Source organism: Pan troglodytes, chromosome 10, assembly GCF_028858775.2.
Source record: "Pan troglodytes isolate AG18354 chromosome 10, NHGRI_mPanTro3-v2.0_pri, whole genome shotgun sequence".
NCBI lineage: Eukaryota > Metazoa > Chordata > Mammalia > Primates > Hominidae > Pan > Pan troglodytes.
Window position 1 is genome coordinate 133,684,205 of NC_072408.2, and position 20,471 is coordinate 133,704,675.

The following is a 20,471-nucleotide window of genomic DNA, read 5'->3' on the forward strand; positions in this document are numbered from 1 at the left end:
ACTATAGGGTTTTTGGGATATAGGATCATGTCATCTGCAAACAAGGATTGTTTGACTTCCTTTCTTCTTATTTGGATGCCCTTTATTTCTTTCTCTTGCCTGATTGCTCTGGCCTGGACTTCCAATAATATGTTGAATAGGAGTCACCCATTCTCAATGATGCTGAAAAATCCCTGCCTCGCTTTTACCAAATGGTTCATGTGACCATGATTTTCCAAACACAGCCCCAGGCAGAGACTTGGGAAGATCCCCTGGATTAGAAATTAAGAAGGGAGACAGGCTGAGCAGGATGGATTATTGAGCAATAAAACAAGATTTGCTTCCTGCCTTTGTGCCCCAAATCACCAGAATTTATTACCTTTTCAAGAGGTCTTTGTATAATATATACATGATATTTTACACACCCTCTGTCTTTATTTTCTGTAGAGCAAGCAAGCAAGGAAAGATGGAGGACTCTTAGGTACGTGTGTTCAGCCAGATTTCTATGTGTATGAACATCACAACCAAAACCCACATTCCCCTTGGAACTCATCAAATTGATGACCAAGAAGTTCTCCCAGCATCTCTTGCTAATAGGACTAGAGGGTGTGAGTAACGTACAAATCACAGGTTTCAGGGGCTTGATTCTTAAACACAGGCATTCGGCTGATTCTTTAATTGTTAAAATAGGGGTGAAGAATTGAGTCTGGCGATGGTTGAAAATTCTTGACATTTGTCTAGAGAATGAAGCATTTGCTGTAAAGAAAAAAGTTTACAAAGAGATTGCTAATGCCTAGTAGAAAGTGCCTTAGGTAGCCAAAGAAAACCACTGCTTTCTTCTTTATCTTTTCTTTTTTTATTGTTGCTATTATTGTTTTTAATTGGGTTATTTGTTTCTGCCACTGCTGCTTTTCAAAGGATTTGGTGGAGAAGAAGCTGAAAACCCACCACAATACCAAGCCACACAGGTAAGTTCATCTGCATGTTCACTGAAACACAATTAGAAAACTAGGCTTGTGCGTTCTGAAAGGCATTTTCCATTTTCTCTCCATCTGTATCCTCAACAGAAAAGGATTTTTTTTTTCTTTTTTACCCTGTGTGACCTGAATTGCATTAGGGAATGAGTCTTCTTCACCCACTCAGTATCTCCATTAACAGATACTGGGTGTGACTTCGTTTTGTGGGAGTGTTTTCATGGATGAGAGACAGGACATGCCCTTACTCATGAGCACTGTGATTAAAGCAACATTTAAAGCACGGTATTTCCCATGTTGTGGATGCTTGGTGTGCTGAAGACAACTCAGGGTACTGCATGCAAAGGTGGTTTCTCAATGAAGTGGGTAAAGCACTTCTGCCCTGAAAATGGCTTCAGGAAGAAAACAGTTAGAGGTCACCTCTATTTGTCTGCTCCAATTAAGCTCAAAGTAAAAACACAAATAGAAGAGTTGGATGCCCACTGACAAATTAAACTGTTAAACATACCCATAACTTTACATTTCAGTGTAGTATATAGCTAGCGAAGGAACATTTTGGTGGGAAGCAATAAGGCCTTTTAACTAATCTTACATTTGGCATGGATATTAATCAGACTAACAGGAAGTCATGGAAGTTTCATCCACTCTCTTTTCCTGATCACTGGGCAGCACAGGTTATAACCACTCTTGTTTTCTAGCTGATCGCTTTTCAACAAACAGGATCTATGGCCTGCGATATGTAAACTGAAGTGGGGGTTGGGAAAGAACATAGATTATAGCGTCTAGAAATTCAGTTCACTGGACATCTGCAGAGATCTGTGCATCATGCTGATATTCACATTTCCACCCCACGGTTTTGGGAAATAAGAGAGGAATCCACGCATCCAGGATTTCAGAAATCTTTATGCTGGGCTTCTGCTCCTAGGTTTCCAGCTGCTGAAAACAAGAAAAAGTAAATATCTGTGTAATTTGACATTTAGATTTATAGACACGCATTAACTTTCTTCCACACACTTAATGCTCTTTTTGCAGAAAGTGAAAGTAAGATAAACAATTTTAAAAAGTGATTAATCGGCCGCTTGCAGTGGCTCACACCTGTAATCCCAGCACTTTGGGAGGCTGAGGAGGGCCAATCGCCTGAGGTCAGGAGTTTGAGACCAGCCTGGCCAGCATGGTGAAACCCAACTCTACTAAAAATGCAAAAATTATCCAGGTGTGGTGGTGCACCCCTGTAATCCCAGCTACTCGGGAAGATGAGGCAGGAGAATCGCTTGAACTTGGGAGGGGGAGGTTGCCGTGAGCCGAGACTGTGCTATTGCACTCCAGCTACAACAGACTGAGACTCCATCTCACAAAAAAAAAAAAAAAAAAGTTTAATCTGAAAAGGCATAAAAAGGTTGAATCTCTAAAAAATTAACTTTCCTTTTTCCTATGAACCTGAGTAAAAGCTTTTTTCCAGATTGTCCCCATTTGATGATAAGACAAACAGGACAAATATTTCTTACTTTCTAATCAGGAGCGCAAATTACCTAAGAACTTAGCATTTTAGTGGCTGAGGCCACGGCTCCCATTTTGCTCTTTTGCATTAATAGCTTGATTATGTATATGCGTAGGGGCAAGAGTTTTGCATGGGGCCAAGAGCGAAAGATGCTACTGGCTCAGACATGCAGAGTTCTGGAGACGTAAGAAAGACTCAAGACCACTGAGGAGTTGCTTGGATCCCTGAAGATTGCTGCAGATGTTTCAGGATTGGGGGTGAGTTATTTACTAAATCTTTTACAAGCCATCCTGTTGGCTATGCGGGCACTTCATGAAACTGTCAGCGTCATCTTTGCCATTTTGGCAAATGCCATCCTTTGTCATTGGTATGGAAAGGGAAGTCTCAGTTGGATGTGTCTTAATGATCAATGGCCCCCCTTTTTCCAAACGTCACAGGTATCATATAATAATAGACATAAAACTTAAAAATTGTCTTTATGAAACCAATCTGTGAAGCTGCATGCTTTTATGAGTCTAAAAAGCTGGCAGAAAGTGATCCTAAAAGGCTGGGCATGGTGGCGCTTTGGGAGGCTGAGGTGGGCGGATCAAGAGGTCAGGAGTTCGAGACCAGCCTGGCCAACATCATGAAACCCCATCTCTTCTAAAAATACAAAAATTAGCCTGGTGTGGTGGCAGGCCCCTGTAATCCCAGCTACTCGGGAGGCTGAGGCAGGAGAATCGCTTGATCCTGGGAGGCGGAGGTTGCAGTGAGCCGAGATTGCACCACTGCACTCCTGCCTGAGTGACAGAGTGAGACTCTGTCTCAAAAAAATATATATATATTTAATATATATTTAAATATATAAAATATTTAATATTTTAATTAATAAAATATTTAAATATATATATATCACTGGGCGTGGTGGCTTATGTCTGTAATCTCAGCACTTTGGGAGGCCAAGTTGGGCAGATCACTTGAAGTCAGGAGTTCGAGACCAGCCTGGCTAGCATGGTGAAATAACATCTCTACTAAAAATAAAAATACAAAAATTAGCAGGTGTGGTGGCACACACATGTAGTCCCAGCTACTTGAGAGGCTGAGGCATGAAGATCTCTTGAACCCAGGAAATGGAGGTTGCAGTGAGCTGAGATCATGCCACTGTACTCCAGCCTGGGTGACATAGTAAGACCCTGTCTCTAAAAAACAAACAAAAAATCTAAATTTACATAATTATATATGTAAAGATAATTTAGGTAATTTAGGGGAAACTTGTTCCCCCTAGAATATAGAAAGTCTGAGCCGCAGATGTCAGCATTTTCTCTCCAGATCTCACTATGCATGTATATGCCATGTAATAAATGTGGTTGCAATAAAAGAAGAAAAAGTGGAATTTGAAAATGAAAAATGGCATTCATGAAGAAAAGTACACCTTTTTTTGACTTTTGTTTGCAAAGTGCATACACTACATATCAGATTTTTAAAATTCACATCGTTAGTATGCATCAATGATATCTTTATGGATTTGCAAAATTTAGATAAGTTATGGTGTCATATTTGCTGTGTTTATTTTTTAGATTTTTTTAATGGAGGAAAATTTGGAGAAGGACATGACCTGGGCCTGTGTTTCATGGGGTGCCCTTACTTGAGACAATCACGACACTATCACTTTCCAGATGGAAAATAACTATCCAAATGCTTTAATGTCCATTAGGGAAATTATCCTTCCAGTCCAAGAAAGCAATCATGTTATCAATTCATAATACTGGGGGGTCTTCATGTTCTATGAGATGTCTTCAAAATGTCATTGCTACAGTAGGTCATTTTTTACATGATTTTTAAAAATTTTATTTCAAAATATAGGGTTATCTCTTTAGGTTCTACAAAGGATGAAACTATAGAAAAACCTTTTTACATATCTGCATTGTCTGTAGGAATAAGCCACTTTGCAAATAGTGAGATGGATGTTACGTCTTAATTTCTTGTCCATGTGATGATGACTTTTTGCTCCTTTAGATGGTTTAATTCACTCTTTATATGATGCAGTTCTCTTAATTCTCTTTGCTGCTTTCTTTGCACAAAGATACTGTGAAAATAGAGAGAAAGAGGTAATTCACAGTTTTCATTTTTCATTGTTACACTTGGAACTGAAGTGACCCATTACTTGATTTTGAGAGAGACTGTAGACCCAAGTGTTTCAATTAAAAGAATAAAGCTTCTAAGATAAAGCTCTTGCTATCTTGGGTTTAGCAAAGATTTCTTAATCAGATCTCAAAGTTACTAACAATAAATTAATAAAATAATTGAGCTTATAAACATTTTTAAAAATACTTTTCCTGATCCAGGAGAGAATTGACTTAAGAGTCTGACACCTTTTAAAGTCTGATAAGAAACATTTACAATTTATCTTCTCTGAGCTTGCTACCTGGAGGGTTCATCTGCATGATAAGAATCTTGATCTCCACAACCCTTTCTTTATCTGAGCCCAGATCTTCCCTTCTATGGATATCTGGTCTTTAGATAACCTCTTTCAACTAATTGCCAATCGGACAATCTTTGAATCCGCCTGTGACCTGGAAGCTTCTACTTTGAGTTGTCCCGCCTTTCTGGACCACTGATGTCTTCGGTCTCCATGGAATGTACAAAGCCAAACCGTGGGCTGACCACCATGGGCACGTGCTCTCACGACCTCCTGAGGCCGTGTCACGGGCATGTCCTTAACCTTGACAGAATAAACTTCTAAATTGATTGAGTCTTGTCTCAGATACTTTTTGGTTTACAACGTGAAATACATTATGCTTCCATTACACTCGTTATCATGGGAAAACACCTCAAAAAAATAAAAACAGACCAACAAAAGACAATAAAGACCTTTGTACCATCCATTATTTTTCTGCCCTAGTATTTGTGGCTGGGTCAAAAACAAACTAGACAGGACCCTGAGGGAGGGAGATTTCTCTGACATCTGTAGGTAGGATCAGGCTTCCAGGGCTGAAGAGGGAAGAGCTTCAATAAGAGGAGGGAAAAGCAGTGATAATGACCTTCATGGGTCCTCTACTGCCGACTGTCTGGGCTGCAGTGTCCTGGCACATTTCCTTGCAGAGAAAGGACAGCAGGAGTGGGCTTCCTGGTTTCCTTTCTGTTTTCTCTGAGGCCAGCAGGTGCCTGGAGTGGCCTTTGCGCCCCCTGCTGGTCGTTCTGGCAGCACACAGCCTCCTGCCTTGCCAGTGTGAAACCCGGTGCTGTCTTGTTCACCGGGTGGAATGCAAGAGAATGCTTGGGTAGAACTTTGTTACCCAATGAAGCCTCCTGGTTCTCTAGTCCCTGGTAGCCTGTCCTGGTTGCCAGGTGCTTGTTTGCATTCCAAGCTCCACATTCCCCAGGGTCCAGTGTAGTCTTGTGTCTAAGCTGGTGTCTGGCCACCAAAGGCAGGCGTGCAGGGCCTTGGCTACTGCGCTAGGTCTGCTGATGGCCACAAGCCTTTAGTCCCAGCTCTGCCTTAGCAGTGGGGGTGTCTGAAGGCTCAGGGGATACACAGGTCCTCTAGGTTCCTGGGGAGATGATGGTAAGTAATCCTTCTTAACAGTCTTTAAAAAATACATAATTTAACATGGACAAAGCAAGTAATCAAAAGGCTATCTGACAAAGTGAAAAATATTGTAAAATTCTTAACACGTTTAACTAGATCATAAACCCAGGAAATCCTTGAGCTTCCTTCAAGACAGGCCAGCTCTTTGAGTGAGTTAGATACACTGGGTTTGTCATCAGTTAATACTAATCTGAATAGGTCTATCTCTTTGTGTAATGATAAAAGAGGCCTTGTTGAAAATAAGCCAAAAGGGAGCCCCCTCTCTCCATGGTCAAGTGTGTATATGGGTCGCTTTCAAAGTTAGATATGGTTTCTGTAAGATGAAGCCTGGCCATTCTAAGTCACTTGAGTGAAAACAGCTTACGAGCCTGGCAGAAGAATAATTCACAACCTAAGAAAGCACTTCCTGGTCTTTAAAAACATTGAAAATTTCTTTTACAAGAAATTGAAGGCTGGAAAGAAAGGGAGAAGAACTTGAATAGAAAGAAGGAAATTATTGGAATTCTAATGAATACAGAACACAAATCCTAAATGATAGATTTAGTTTAAGTGTCTGATGGAAACCTTTCTGAATATCACATATCTACCAGCCAATAGAAAATAATGTAGAAGGTGGAAATCTGAAATTAAATATAAAGAGTGGATTATAAAAGGAAGACCGCATTATCCATTAGGCAAAGTCCCTTTTGAGAAACCTATCTGTGCTTTTAAAGTAAGCACTTTCTCCTAGAGGAAAAAAACTAGAAGACAGATAGTAAACCAAAAAAAAAAAAAAAAAAAAGAAAAAGAAAAAGAAAAATCTAATAAATAAATTTCTTAGAACTCAAATTGAAAGTATCCTATGGAAGGAAGAATCTTTCCATTTAGAAAATGCTCCACAGAAAGTGAGAAAGCTTCTGCAGAAACTTGAAATGCCATCTGAACTTTATCAATAACAGACACATCAGGTATGGATTTACCATTTAACATTAGAGAAGAAACAGCTTGAAGTAAAAGGAAGCATCACCCAGCCCCCTTCTAAGCTGGGGACTTAAGAAACAAGAACAAGGGAAATGAATCCGAATTAGAAGCACTTTGATTTGATCAAAACCTTTTTATCTCCCCTAAGGAAAGAAGCTTGCGATAACTAATTAGCAGCTCTGGCCACTGGAGAAAGCTCAATGCCTTGAGAAAAGCAAATGCACAGGACAAACACAAGTTAGATAGAGCTGAATTAAAGGTGAGCTTTTGGCCAGGCACAGTGGCTCACGCCTGTAATCCTAGCACTCTGGGAGGCCGAGGCGGGTGGATCACCCGAGGTCAGGAGTTCAAGACCAGCCTGGCCAACACGGTGAAACCCTGTCTCTGCTAAAAAAAAAAAAAAATTCAAAACTTAGTTGGGCATGATGGCGGGTGCCTGTAATCCCAGCTACTTGGGAGGCCGAGACAGGACAATCACTTGAACCTGAGAGGCAGAGGTTGCAGTGAGCTGAGATCGCACCACTGTACTCCAGCCAGGGCGGCTGAGTGAGACTCCGTCTCAAAAAAAAAAAAAAAAAAAAGTGAGCTTTTATGAAGTGGTCCTTATATCCCTGCAATCCCCAGTACAGCTCTGGGAGAGCCTTCAGAGGACACAGTGATCCACCGATAACCAGATCCGGGAGAAGGAAAGAGAACTAGCAACAGATGGTCACTAAGTTGGAAAACTGGATTTTTCCCCCACCTCCTGTGCCAACAGTATCACCTTTTCTAAAAATCTTTTGTGCTTTCTCTCTGTAGCAAGAGGGAAGCAGGGAAAAAAGATATTTAAGAGTAGGTCTTAGTGTACACATTCTGCATAACCTAAGGATTTGAGAGCCCTTCACTCTCACTCCTCAATTCATCCAGTTTCAACAAATAAAAACAAGGAGGCAGTTTGGGGCCAATATAATTGCTGTTATTTGTGAAGTAAAGGGCATACCTAACTTCCAAAAACTCCATGCTGTGCTTCAGGACTCTTAGAAAAAAAAGCAATAATTGTACAGGCCATCCCTTCCAGAGATGGCTGGGGCCTCACTCCTGCTTTAGACTGGGTATTCTGGGTGCTGGCACAATCCACAACCCACACTATGCCTGTACAAGCAGGGCTAACTAACAAAGGGCAGTGTGAACAGCTTCACAGTGAATGTCATATTAGGATAATTTTATATACCAATAACTAAATCCCAACCATTCTGGCTTAAAAACACACATACAAAGTTTACAATAAGAAATGGAAGTAAGGCCGGGCACGGTGGCTCATGCCTGTAATTCCAGCAGTTTGGGAAGCCTAGGTGGGTAGATCACCTGAGTCGGGAGTTTAAAACCAGCCTGACCAACATGGAGAAACCCCGTCTCTACTAAAAATACCAAATTAACTGGGTGTGGCGGTGGGCGCCTGTAATCCCAGCCACTCAGGAGGCTGAGGCAGGAGAATCGCTTGAACTTGGGAGGCAGAGGTTGCAGTGAGCCAAGATAGCGCCATTGCACTCCAGCCTGGGCAACAAGAGCGAAACTCCTTCTCAAAAAAAAAAAAAGGAAATAAAATTTACCTGGAAAATTTGGACTAGCTGACTGCTGGTATATCTTGAGCCAGGCCCTCAATGTCCTCAACAGTCTCCTAAGGAATTTGCCTTCTTTTCCCAAATGCTCTCTCTCTCTCTGTCTCTCTCTCTCTCCTGTATTGGCCGTATTCTCTCTCCATTTAGTAATGAATGTGACAATGCCATGCTTTTATTCTACGAGTTTAGCAAATCATACTCAGACCCCACACATACACAGGTGAAGTGGAGCTTCCTATTCCTTTTTTTATTTTATTTTATTTTATTTTATTTTATTTTTTTGGAGCTTCCTATTCCTAACCACAGTGGTCACTTCAGAAAGAGGCACGTAATTGAATGCCTGCAATAAGAACCCTCCACAAGAGTTCCCTCCACAGGAACCATTAGGGACCACGTTCTTCTCTTGGAGGACTCATAGTTACATGTGTTCAGTCACATATGCATTTCTGAAGCCATCCTTATGGGAAGGGCAGGACACATTCTGATGATCATGCCAATTCCAAAGGATTTCCACATGAAAGGAGAGAGGTCAAATGACAGTTCCTCAAAGGACAACATGGAAAGAAGTTACTAGAAAAAAGGAGAAGCAATGATGGACAGGCAGAATAATCAGGCGGGTGAGGGGGTGGGTAAACAGAGTACAGAGAGGTGACAGTGTGGTGCCTCAAAACTGTCCTGAGAACTGGGCAGAATGGAAACTGTATCAAATGAGCCACAGTGCTGGCCCAATGCCAAGGCAAAAATCTGGATTTTCACCTCAGCAAACGACACAGATCGAAATTCTCCTTCTGACCAAGGTGGAGTAATCAAGACTAGATTCATGATCTCACCTGGAAAAAAACCAAAATTATATAAAATAATGGTTTTCAAGACATTAGGCATCAGCCAATGTAGGACACTGATTCCTAAGAGATGGAAAATGATCAAGGTGGATCCTACAAGGCGGATCCCCCCATCCATTGTCTAGAGAAGCTTTTGGATGAGCGAGGACCCAGTTGGGGCCTGGTGAACTTCCTGAGCTGGTGCCATGGAGTAGGGATTCTGGGGGGGGCCATGGCAGCTGATATTTGCAAGCAGAGTTAACAAAGATGAGGAAGGTTGCACCTAGAAGAAACTCTTGGGCTGTACAGCGAGCCCAGGTGAAGTCCTCAGCAGGATTCTGATCCACGCACGCATGTGAGGTTAGCCAAGGAAGAACCACCTCAAAGGGAGTGAGGGAAAAGTACTCAGAGCTCACACAGGTGCCAATTCCCACCAGCCAGAATGGGAAGGTCACTGAAGCATTTGTAAGTCCTCCAAAGCACAAGGCTTTCTTGTGAATGGCAAGAGATGAAATTTCTTCCACCCAGTACTGAAGGTAAGCCCACTCCAGTCTCCAGCCCCCTCTGACCAGCCCATAACAGGGTCCCTCTCACCAGTCTGATAGATCCAGGTCTATCCCATGCTGGTTGTTGTTATTGTGGGCTTGAGTTTAAACTCTGCTCACACACTCTGACACGATATATAAAGACATAAAAGCAAACAAATGAAAACAGCAGGAGAATTTGGGGCCTGTCTCTTGCATCTGGTGAGGCAGCCACAACTTTTGTTATGTGCCCCTGCACACACCAGGAAGCCTCAAAATAATGACGGTAACATCAACTTATTTGGTGAGCGCCCCCATGCACAATGCATCAGATGGTCTGCTAAGTGTTTTACGAGCGTGATGCTACATAACTCTCCCTACATGGGCCGGCTAAATGCAAAAAGCTGCATAACACTTTCTTATGGAGACAGTGGGGAAGTAAGGATTTGAAATCATCTCTGTATCGGGATATACTGTCTCTATGTGATAAAAGATGGAAACACAAAGGAGCTCAATGAACTACAGACAGCAGCCAAAATGTGTATAAATAACCCGAGGTTGCTCAGGGGACGGATTTGTATATCTAGAATCCAAAGGATAACAGTTAAATAAGGAAAATGCAGGCCATTTACAAGGGAACTGTCACATTGTCTCCACCCTTTTGCAGACCAATTTTTCCCAAATAGTTGTTTTGTGGTCAAATTAAAAATGGCACTATGGGCCGGGTGCGGTGGCCCATGCCTGTAATCCTAGCACTTTGGGAGGCTGAGGCAGGTGGATCACCTGAGGTAGGGAGTCCGAGAGCAGCCTGACCAAAGTGGAGAAACCCCGTCTCTACTAAAAATACAAAATTAGCTGGGCGTGGTGGTGCATGCCTATAATCCCAGCTACTCCGGAGGCTGAGGCAGGAGAATCACTTGAACCCGGGAGGCGGAGGTTGCGGTGAGCCGAGATCATGCCATTGCACTCCAGCCTGGGTAACAAGAGCGAAACTCCATCTCAAAAAAAAAAAGAAGGAACTATGTTATTTCTTTATGTTTTGTTGAGGAAACTGAGGCAGGAAGTTGGAATGGCTCCAATAAAGGCACGCGGTAAATCATTGCCAGCCCTGGATGCTAAGAACTCCTCTCCCAGTGGTTTTATTGATGAAACAGTCTTGTCAGCACTCTTAGCAGTACGAATGACTGGGCATTTCCTCTCCTGTTATTATTCCAACCTAATTACTATGGGAAGCATCTGTTGTTGAACATGGCACTGTAGGCATAGCCATAATTAATTGGTTTTTATTAATTCCATTCAAAAAATTATGAAGTTTGGCTTTTCCTTAGAAAAATGAAAGCTGCATGCATATGTTACTCTCATGTTAACAATAAGAAAATAAAATGGCTAATCAACATAAGCACAATAACTTTGAAAACGGAGATCTCGGTAGAAAGTGGTGAGGTAAATTTCAGTGACAAGTTCCTCTTACAGGAGCGAGACACACAACATTTGGCAAAGCACAGTAGGCAAAGGAGGCAGCTATAACATTAGACAAGCAATGAAATAACATTTGAGCAAATTCTTAATAGATACAATTGAGCTACCACGTCAGTTGGAATTTGAATGCCTAAGAATGCCCCACACAAGGGGCATCTGTACCGATACAAAAGAGAGTAATGCCGTCCCTGCGACTGAGCAGGAACGTGTTTGCACCCAAGACCCTACACCCCTACAGAAGAGACTCTCCCTGCCGTTAAGGACAGAGTCAGCGATGCTGAGAAATTCCTGCCTCACTTTTACCCAATGGTTCATGTGACCTTGTTTTTCCAAACACAGCCCCAGGCAGAGACTTGGGAAGATCCCCTGGATTGTCAGAAATTAAGAAGGGAGATAGGCTGAGCAGGATGGATTACTGAGCAATAAAATAAGATTTGCTTCCCACCTTTGTGCCCCAAATCACAAGAATTTATCACCTTTTCAAGAGGTCTCTATATAATATACACATGATATTTTATACACTGTCTTTATTTTCAGTAGAGCAAGCAGGGAAAAATGAACTTTTCGGGACCAGGTTCCCTGTCTGTGGTTTACATGTCCTCTAAGCATGCAGAAGTAGCATGGCCCCGGACCCCCAGCCCAGGGTGCAGCCAGCTGCCACCAATCCCTGGACTTTCCCTGGCTCAAGACACTTGGGACTCGCCGGCCATTTTGTATTCCATTTACTGTCTAACCTTTTCCCTAAATTAGTTCCTCTGCTGGAGGATTTTTCTCAACCTGGACATTTGTAACACAGATATTTTCTAGCTCAGATTCTTCCAGCGATTCAGGCTTTTGCTGAGCATGACTATTCAGAAGGGCCCCTGGGATCAGTTGCATCATTGGTGCTAATTCCTTAAGCCATCCCTTTGCGCATGCCATGTTCCATTGTGAGCCTCACATTCCTGTCAACAAAACAGCAGAATGTATTTATTCATCCCTTGAATTTCTGTTCCGTCATGTCAACTGTGTTGCAATAGAATGAGGTGCAAGGGGTAGACTGCCTGCGCTAGTGTATGTTTAAAGGGCCTTGAATTTTCCACGGTCTGTCACAAACCTCTGCCATTCCTGTGCCACAACATGCCTGGGCTGATTGGTTTGAAGAGAAACGTGACAGCCGTACAGAGCACAACTATTTGAAGACAAGGTACCCCAGCCAGGCCCAGCACAGATCAGCCAGTGCCCAGGTAATCCACAAACGCGTGAACCACAGATGATGACTGCTTGGGCTCTGAGGTGCTGTGGTTGGTGGCAGCATCGTCACAGCCACGGTTAACAAACGCACATGGATTTAAACCGGTCCCTATTTGTCTTCTACACAGCACCTCTCACTACCTGAAACACCCTTGTTATTTATGTATTTATGCACTTTAAGGTTAGCGGTTCTTCCTATTTTATTCTCCACTGTATCTCTGATAAGTAAAGCAACATTTGCAACATAGGAGTTTCTAAATAGATATCTGTGAATACATGAATGAATATAATTCTCACATTAGCCCCCTCAGGTATTCTAGAAACTTCCCTCATTCCTATTTTAGAGATATAGAAACAGAGGCACGGAACTATGATAAAATTGTTCATTATCACATAGCCCGTGAGAGAGTTGGGATTTCAGCAGACGGATCTGTTTACATCAGTAGAACTCTCCAAAGACAACCTAGACATTCGTGCCCAGCTTCTTCTAGGTCCTCTAAGATGCAGCTCTAACTGTAAAGTCAATCTGACATCTCTGTTATCATTGCAACTCAATGGAACATTGTTTGTGGTTTTCCAGCAACCACTTTCTAGCTGACACCCTCCTCACCCACATATACACAGCTCTCCCTTCTCATGGAAGCGCAATTTGTTCAGTCTGTGTTAAATGTTTTCACCAATTAATCCAGTGGGAAAGGTAACAGAATTCACAGGAAGAAATAAATATTGTATTGGAGGCTTTTCTGAAAGCAAGAGAGAGAATGAGAGGACGGCTCTCCCAGGCTGCCTGTGAGTTGAGTTTATATAATAGGTATCTACGCACGTGCTCATTTAGTGTTTATTGTACACTTGCTCTGTGACAGCCATCACTCACTCTACCTGCAGAGGTTATAGAATACATAGAATGATGTGTTTTCTGTCCTTCATATATATATATATATTTCTTTTTTTTTTTTTCTTTTTTTTTTTTGAGACGGAGTCTCGCTGTGTTGCCAGGCTGGAGTGCAGTGGCGCGATCTCGGCTCACTGCAACCTCTGCCTCCCAGGTTCAAGCGATTTTCCTGCCTCAGCCTCCCGAGCAGCTGGGATTACAGACACGCACGGCAATGCCCAGGTAATTTTTGTATTTGTAATAGAGATGGGGTTTCACCATATTGGCCAGGATACTCTCGATCTCCTGACCTCATGATCGACCCACCTCGGCCTCCCCAAGTGCTGGGATTACAGGCGTGAGCCACCGCGCCTGGCCAAGGAGTTTATATTTTTGTAGAGGAAAACAAATTTTTTCATATGTCACAAGTAAATGAATATGGCAAGGCAGACAGAAAATCATGGTATTGAGAAAAGTATACAGGGAATGTACATTTGAAGTCAGTGGTCAGGAACAGGGTTTACTGTTTCGACGTAATGGTCCACAGACCCTTTTTGGATAAGCTGCCACTGAAGAAAAGACTTCAGAGAGATAGGGAGTAAGTCACGTGGCTATACAGAGAAAAATACTGCTTCAGTCTTGATGGCAAAAGCAATCAGAATTACCCTTGGGCATCCCTTAAGATACTTAAAAGTATAGGACAAGGGAATCTCTCTGCATGTCCAGTGCAGCCAATTTCCCTCCAGTGTTGGGGCTGAATGGCTGATCTTCAGCTGATCTCCAAAGGGAGAGGGTGCCTGGCACTTCAGGGCCATGTAGTATGAAAACACGAGGGTCATGTTCAGGATGTTGTGACACTCAGACTCAGAGACAGCACAGGACCAAGACAGAGGGGACAACAGGATCACTGCATGCATTTTGGGTTCATTCTGGGGCATTTGCTCATACTGTGGATAGTACGTTCGAACCATTTAGATTACCTTTCTTTATTATTTCCTTTGTCATTTCTCCCTTTCTCTTTTTTTTCTTGTTTCTTCTCTCTTTCGTGCATATAAATACCCTAATTTATGTAACCTCCAAGAAACCTATGCTACTCGTAACCAAAGAATGAACGCATAGATTTATGTTTGCAAAAGTCAAAACTATAAACAATGGGTAAAAGCATTAGGGAAAAGGCTTCATAACAACAGCTACGCAAAAGTGAACTGGATTACCCTGGAAAATGAGTTGTGTCTCAGGCAGGACACAGGGGAGCTGAGTGACCCTCTGTTATGGTATCAGCCAGGGAACTTGGCTGCAAATAACGGTAACAGGGTTGATGTAACTTAAACAGAAAATGAATTTATTGAAAATTAATGGGTAGTTCCCCAAATCCACTAACAGCAAAGAGGAAGCCAGCTGGAATTGCTGGGGGCTGGGCAGACCACGTAGCCAAGGAGCAATGCAGTTGTGAACTGGACGCTGGGGCTGCCAGCTGGCTCTGTTCTCGTGTCCCTGCTGGCTCTGTTCTCATGTGCCTGCTTCTGGATGCAAATCTCAGGGCAGGAATTCAGTGGGTCAAGTCTAGCTGTCCTTCCTGTGCCTGAGCTGGCAGAAAGCAGGAAGATTTGTGGTCTCATTTGACATCTTCAAAGGGATCTAAAACTCAGCCCTTATCAGGAGTCACACAGTGAGGACCACCCAGCAAACGAAAGGCTGATTAGATGGGAGGCTGTCTTCCCCTCCAAAATGGGTCACATATCCCCCAAAGCAAGAGTTATTCTGGATAGTGTGATTTACAGAACTAGATAATCTAAAAAATCTCCTTCTATGTCTAACATTTTATAAGTAACAAGTATGTTAAAATAAGAACCCATGGGAGAAATATGTACAAACTTTCCAATTTTCAGGGATAACAAACTCTACTACTGTATGACACATTTATGACTTCTGAGCTTTTATTGTTAATTGACCAGATTCATCTGGTTTTAGCCATTCTACGAGTCTAGTGTCCACCAGATACTTACTTAAGTTAGCATCCTACAGCTGTATGTAAAAGAGACCTTCTCAAGTCAGCAGAGCTTAAAAGGACAATTTATTATGAGAAGTAAGATGTCACATTGAATACAAAAGTTAAGCTGGAATGGGGTCTCTGTAACAGGGAACCAAAAAGCTCTGAGGCTTTTTCTGACATTTATTTTTCTCTGCCCCCCTGCATTTCCCTTTCTTTCTGTAGATCTGGTTTCTTTTAATGGCAGGCAAAAAATGATGTGTTTCATTTCCACGTTGGAATGTTATGGTCTGGCTGGTCACGTCTTTTTTTTGGGAGCTGCCTTATTTTGTGTTGATTACATATTGATGATATCAACCATAGCATATGTTTTCATTACATATTGATGATATCAACCATAGCATATGTTTTCCCAATCTTGTGAACAAAAACACAGCCCATGTGAGGAGGTATTTGGCTGACATTGAGGCACCTTGCCTAGGACGTGGTGTCTCCCAGGACATGCCATTTAGGTTTCAAGCCACAATTAAACTTGACATCCAATTACAGTCACTATTGGTTACAAACACAATTTTACAATAATTAACTGCCAAATTGCACTGCCAAATCCAGTTAGGTAACATAGATTTCACCTAGTTATATACAATGATGAATTATGAAGGACAGTGGGAATCTTTAAAATCAGTTTTCATATTTCCAGCAGCAGGTTATTCTTTCATGAAAAAAAAAAACCACACCATCCTGTAATCAGTGAAATATATTGCTTGAGAAGGAAGAGTTTATAATGTTATCACATACAACTCACCCCACAATAATTCATTTATATACATTACATTTTTGTAGCAATGCATGAGGTTTGTAATTTTGATTGAATAATTTTACAAATTGTGAACTTTAGAAAAGTTGTAGCTGCACAGCTTTCGGGATTTTCATTACTTAGTTTGCTTGTTTGTTTCAGAGTGAGAGTTTTGACCAGGAGTGGATACTGAGGAGAGCAAAGATCACCTGGTCCTCATCAAGCCGGACTTCCAGAGGCAAAGCTCCTTAACTGAGGAATTCAGAAGTAATTAGTCTTCCCTATTATCCAAAGCAGGCATCTGGTACCAGCCTTCTTTCCCCAAAATTTATAAGTAACTACAATTTCTATACAGCTCCAGAATGCATATACATCAAAACTCATTTTGCACCCCTTGATGACATCAAGGCACCAGAATGCCTAAAAATGTAATCATCTATCATGACCTACATAGTTAATACGGTCCCAACTTACCCTTAAGCTCCTGCTCTAAGGTCCATACACACCCCTAAGGAACATCCACTGCGGTGGACTCAGTTCTCTCTTGCTGAGGCTCCCGCTGAACTCCTCGGCAGCATTATTTCTTTCTAATAAAACTTTCCTTTTCATCCAGTCTATCATTGATGGGCATTTAGGTTGATTCCATGTCTTTGCTATTGTGAATAGTACTGCGATGAACATATGCACATATGTATGTTTATAATTGAATTATTTATATTCCTTTGGGTATATACCCAGTAATGGGATTGCTGGGTCAAATGGTATTTCTGTCTTTAGGTCTTTGAGGAATCACCACCATGGAATACTATGCAGCCATAAAAAAGAAAGATAACATGTCCTTCGCAGGGACATAGATGGAGCTGGAGACCATTCTCCTTAGCAAACTAAACTATGCAACAAACCTGTACTTGTACCCCAGAACTTAAAATAAAAGTTTAAAAAAGCCCTTTCCTTTTCAAACCTATACTGTTGTTGGTAAATTCTTCTTACTACCCATGAGTAAATCACTTTTTGTTGCCTGAGATCTGACACCTCGCCCAGCAGGCACCTACCCTTTTTACTCCCCATTTACCTGTCTAAGCAGGAATTGGTGACTTAACAAATTTGGAGGAAGATTTTAGCAGAATGAGAATTTGATCAGAGCCTAGTGACTCTAACTGACAGACCTATTAGTAGGCAGTCAAGGTTCTCCAGAGAAATAGAAGCAGTAGGACATGGGGCAGGGAAAAGGAGAGAGAGAGAGAGAGAGAAAAAGAGAGAGAAAGGTACCAAGGAATTGGCTCATGTGTTAGGGGCTGGCTAAGCAAATCTGAAATCTGCAGGGCAGGCTGTCAGAAAGGGCAGGCAAGAAACTCTACGGGCCAAGAGCTGTGATCCACAGGTAGAATTTCTTCTTCTCCGGGAAACCTCTTTCTAGTGTGGCAGCAAATAATGACTAAATGGATTTTGTGGCTAAGGCAGCACAGAGATATAGAAAAAGTTCAACAGATATTATTAAAAGGCATTTAATCTCTAGGCAACTCAGCTAGATGAAATGCAATGAAAGAGTCGCTGCTTTTTTCAGGAGAGATACATGAGGCATCTTTACCTAATAAACACCATTTGTTATATTGAAGCTTTAGGGCCGAAGCCAATGAGTTGAAACTCTTAAAAACAAAATCTTTTGAAAATAATTCTGCACATTTAGGCGTGTTTTTTTTCTCTCCTTTGGGATCTGAAGAAAAGTTCCTACTTACTCTGCCCAGCCCCCAACCTTTCTTTGGCTTTTGTGATGGTTTATTCTGTAAGATCCACCCATAGAATGAGGACCACCTGTAAAGGTCATCAAAGTTTGTTTATTCAGATCTTACCAATAAGGGACTTACAATGCTTTTCATTTTTGGCAGAGACTCCCAGGGGTTTTAAAAGAGTTTTATACAATCAAAGGAGCCTTAAGTTTTAAGACAGTCGTTGATTGGCGAGTGTCCTTTGGGAATGAGTTTTTCTCCTAGAGTATGATGAAGCAGGGGAGGTTTCCTGATGGCTTTGGGATACACTGGATCACCTTTGATTGATTTGGCTTCTATTGGTATATACCTGGGGTCTTTAAAGGCTGGGTGGAATCATCTGTGTTTTTCTATTGCAACTGATAGAATACTGGTCCTTGGTTTCGAGGTCCAAGTCTTGCATAAACAATTCCACAGATTATTTCCTAATACCAGCTAGTGTTGAAGACAGGGGAGTTGTGCTGCCAAAAATAAATAAAAATATGTATATTCTACAGTATTTGAAATGAACCCTCTTTGTTTTGATGTACTGGATCTGTTAGTTACCCTTAAAAATGAACATCTATTTGTCTCATATAACTATCTGCTATTTGTCTATTATCTATCTATACATTAACCCTACAGGAATAATTTAGGGATTTGGGGAAGATAGAATATTACAGCATTGGACTCTGTTACATGATCAGAGAGCAGATATCACTATAAAGGAAGAATCTTTATTGCCATGAAATATTTTATTATCTGTGTTAAATAATCTCTTCAGAAAATAATGTCAAACAGCTGTGAATCAATACCAAGTGAATAAACTACCAAATTTACAAAATAAGTCAATATATAGATATATACACGTTACTTATACCTTCCTGACACTTCAATAAGTGGCTTATATAAAGGTTTCTAAATAAATGACATGGTGTGGAAACCACTAGGGTGATATCAGTAGCAAAAACAACATTGTAATAGCTAATATTGATACGCATCAATTTGGTGGCGAGTAGTCCTAAAAAAACATTCAAATGTAATTCTCATACTTAATACAAATAACACAATAAAAATAAACATATTTATTAGGCCATATGTCAGTGGTTCTCAATAAAGGTCCATTTCTACTCTAAGAGGATATTTGGCATTGTCTGAAGACAATTTTTGTTGGCACAACAGGAGAGACGTTACTGGCAACTAGTGGGGAGAGCCCAGGGATGCTTTTAACATGCTACAATGCACAGCACAGCTCTCCCCGACAAAGAATTAGCTGGCCCTAAATATCAGTAGTGCTGTGACTAAGGACTCCTGCCTTGCATTCTCCCCTTTGATCTTCTCATCCACCCCATGGGGTAGGGGATATTATTATAGCACGGAGAGGCATCAAGTCCACCAAACTATTTCTCTCTTCTTGGACCTCCACCTAGCCAACATCTCCTACTGATAAAACTGATTTCTGGTCAATGGGAAGTGGGTGAAAGTGGTGTTGTAACCTCTATTTTGGGTTTACAAAACCTCCTGCTCAGTTCTTCCTATTCTCTCCCTTACTCCCTCCATTGGATGGCCACAGATGATCCAGTGCAAGACCCTGAGAAGCCCACAGGAGAAGAAGAATCCCTAAAGTGAGAGAAACCTGGGCCCTTGAGTGACTGCATGGAGAAGAGCCCCATCATTGACTCATGTTAGACTGTGACTGAAAAATAAACCTCTTTTGTGTTAAGCCACTGAGTTCTGTGGTTATGTGTTGCACCAATTTTCCTATTTTGGCTAACATAATTATTCTACCTATTTTTCAGATGGGGAAAAATGAGGATTGCAGAGATGATGGTTGATCAGGAGTCTGGTTCAATGTAATGCTCTAAGCTGATTCTCTGAGCTCTGTCCTCCTTATGTCATATTGATCCTCATGTCTGCTGCAATTCCAGTCCTCCTTCCAACAAACTCTTTTGAAATTCCCTCTCCCGGCACAGGAAAGTTTTGATTTCACTGACGGACTTAGTTTAGGTTATTTGCACCTTTGAATTTGTCTCTGTGGTTAGGGAGATGTTATGCACTGATTGTCTTGGGTTATCACCTTAACAAGTCATGGACATTAGATGAGAACGATATGTTGATTCACCTCCAAACTTGATACTGGGGGTCAGCTCTACCCATTCACACCTGATGGCCTCTGTGCTGTCTGCCCTGAGGCTTTTCTTTCTGAGGATATGCATGTGATGGAGGTGACCTTGGATGTTTATGTCACAAAGAACCTTGAGAGGGTCATCTATTCCCTAAAGCAATAGGGACCAGGCTTGCTTGAGAATTTCACACAGCTCAGAGACAATGTGATGCCCAAATGGATGTTTATATTTCAAGACACGACCACTAGGCTAAACATCAGGTTCAGCTAAAGGAACTTTACAGACGGACTTGCTCCACCCCTTCGGTGA

General features: G+C 41.7%; 2 long non-coding RNA genes across 3 annotated transcripts; one reads left to right on the top strand and one right to left on the bottom strand.

The window, feature by feature from the left end:
* Positions 1-822: 822 nt before the first annotated feature.
* Positions 823-5,705, bottom strand: LOC100609451 (uncharacterized). Its single transcript, XR_128558.5, has 3 exons — positions 5,472-5,705; positions 4,338-4,516; positions 823-1,889 (listed from the first exon to the last, which is right to left on the bottom strand). It is a non-coding gene; the product is annotated as an uncharacterized LOC100609451 (long non-coding RNA).
* Positions 5,706-5,810: 105 nt separating this feature from the next.
* On the top strand, positions 5,811-19,740 carry LOC134807442 (uncharacterized). Of its 2 annotated transcripts, XR_010147912.1 has the most exons (4): positions 5,811-5,995; positions 13,608-13,748; positions 16,454-16,558; positions 19,610-19,740. It is a non-coding gene; the product is annotated as an uncharacterized LOC134807442 (long non-coding RNA). The 2 variants fall into 2 exon arrangements; XR_010147913.1 differs by lacking the exon at positions 13,608-13,748.
* Positions 19,741-20,471: the final 731 nt, after the last annotated feature.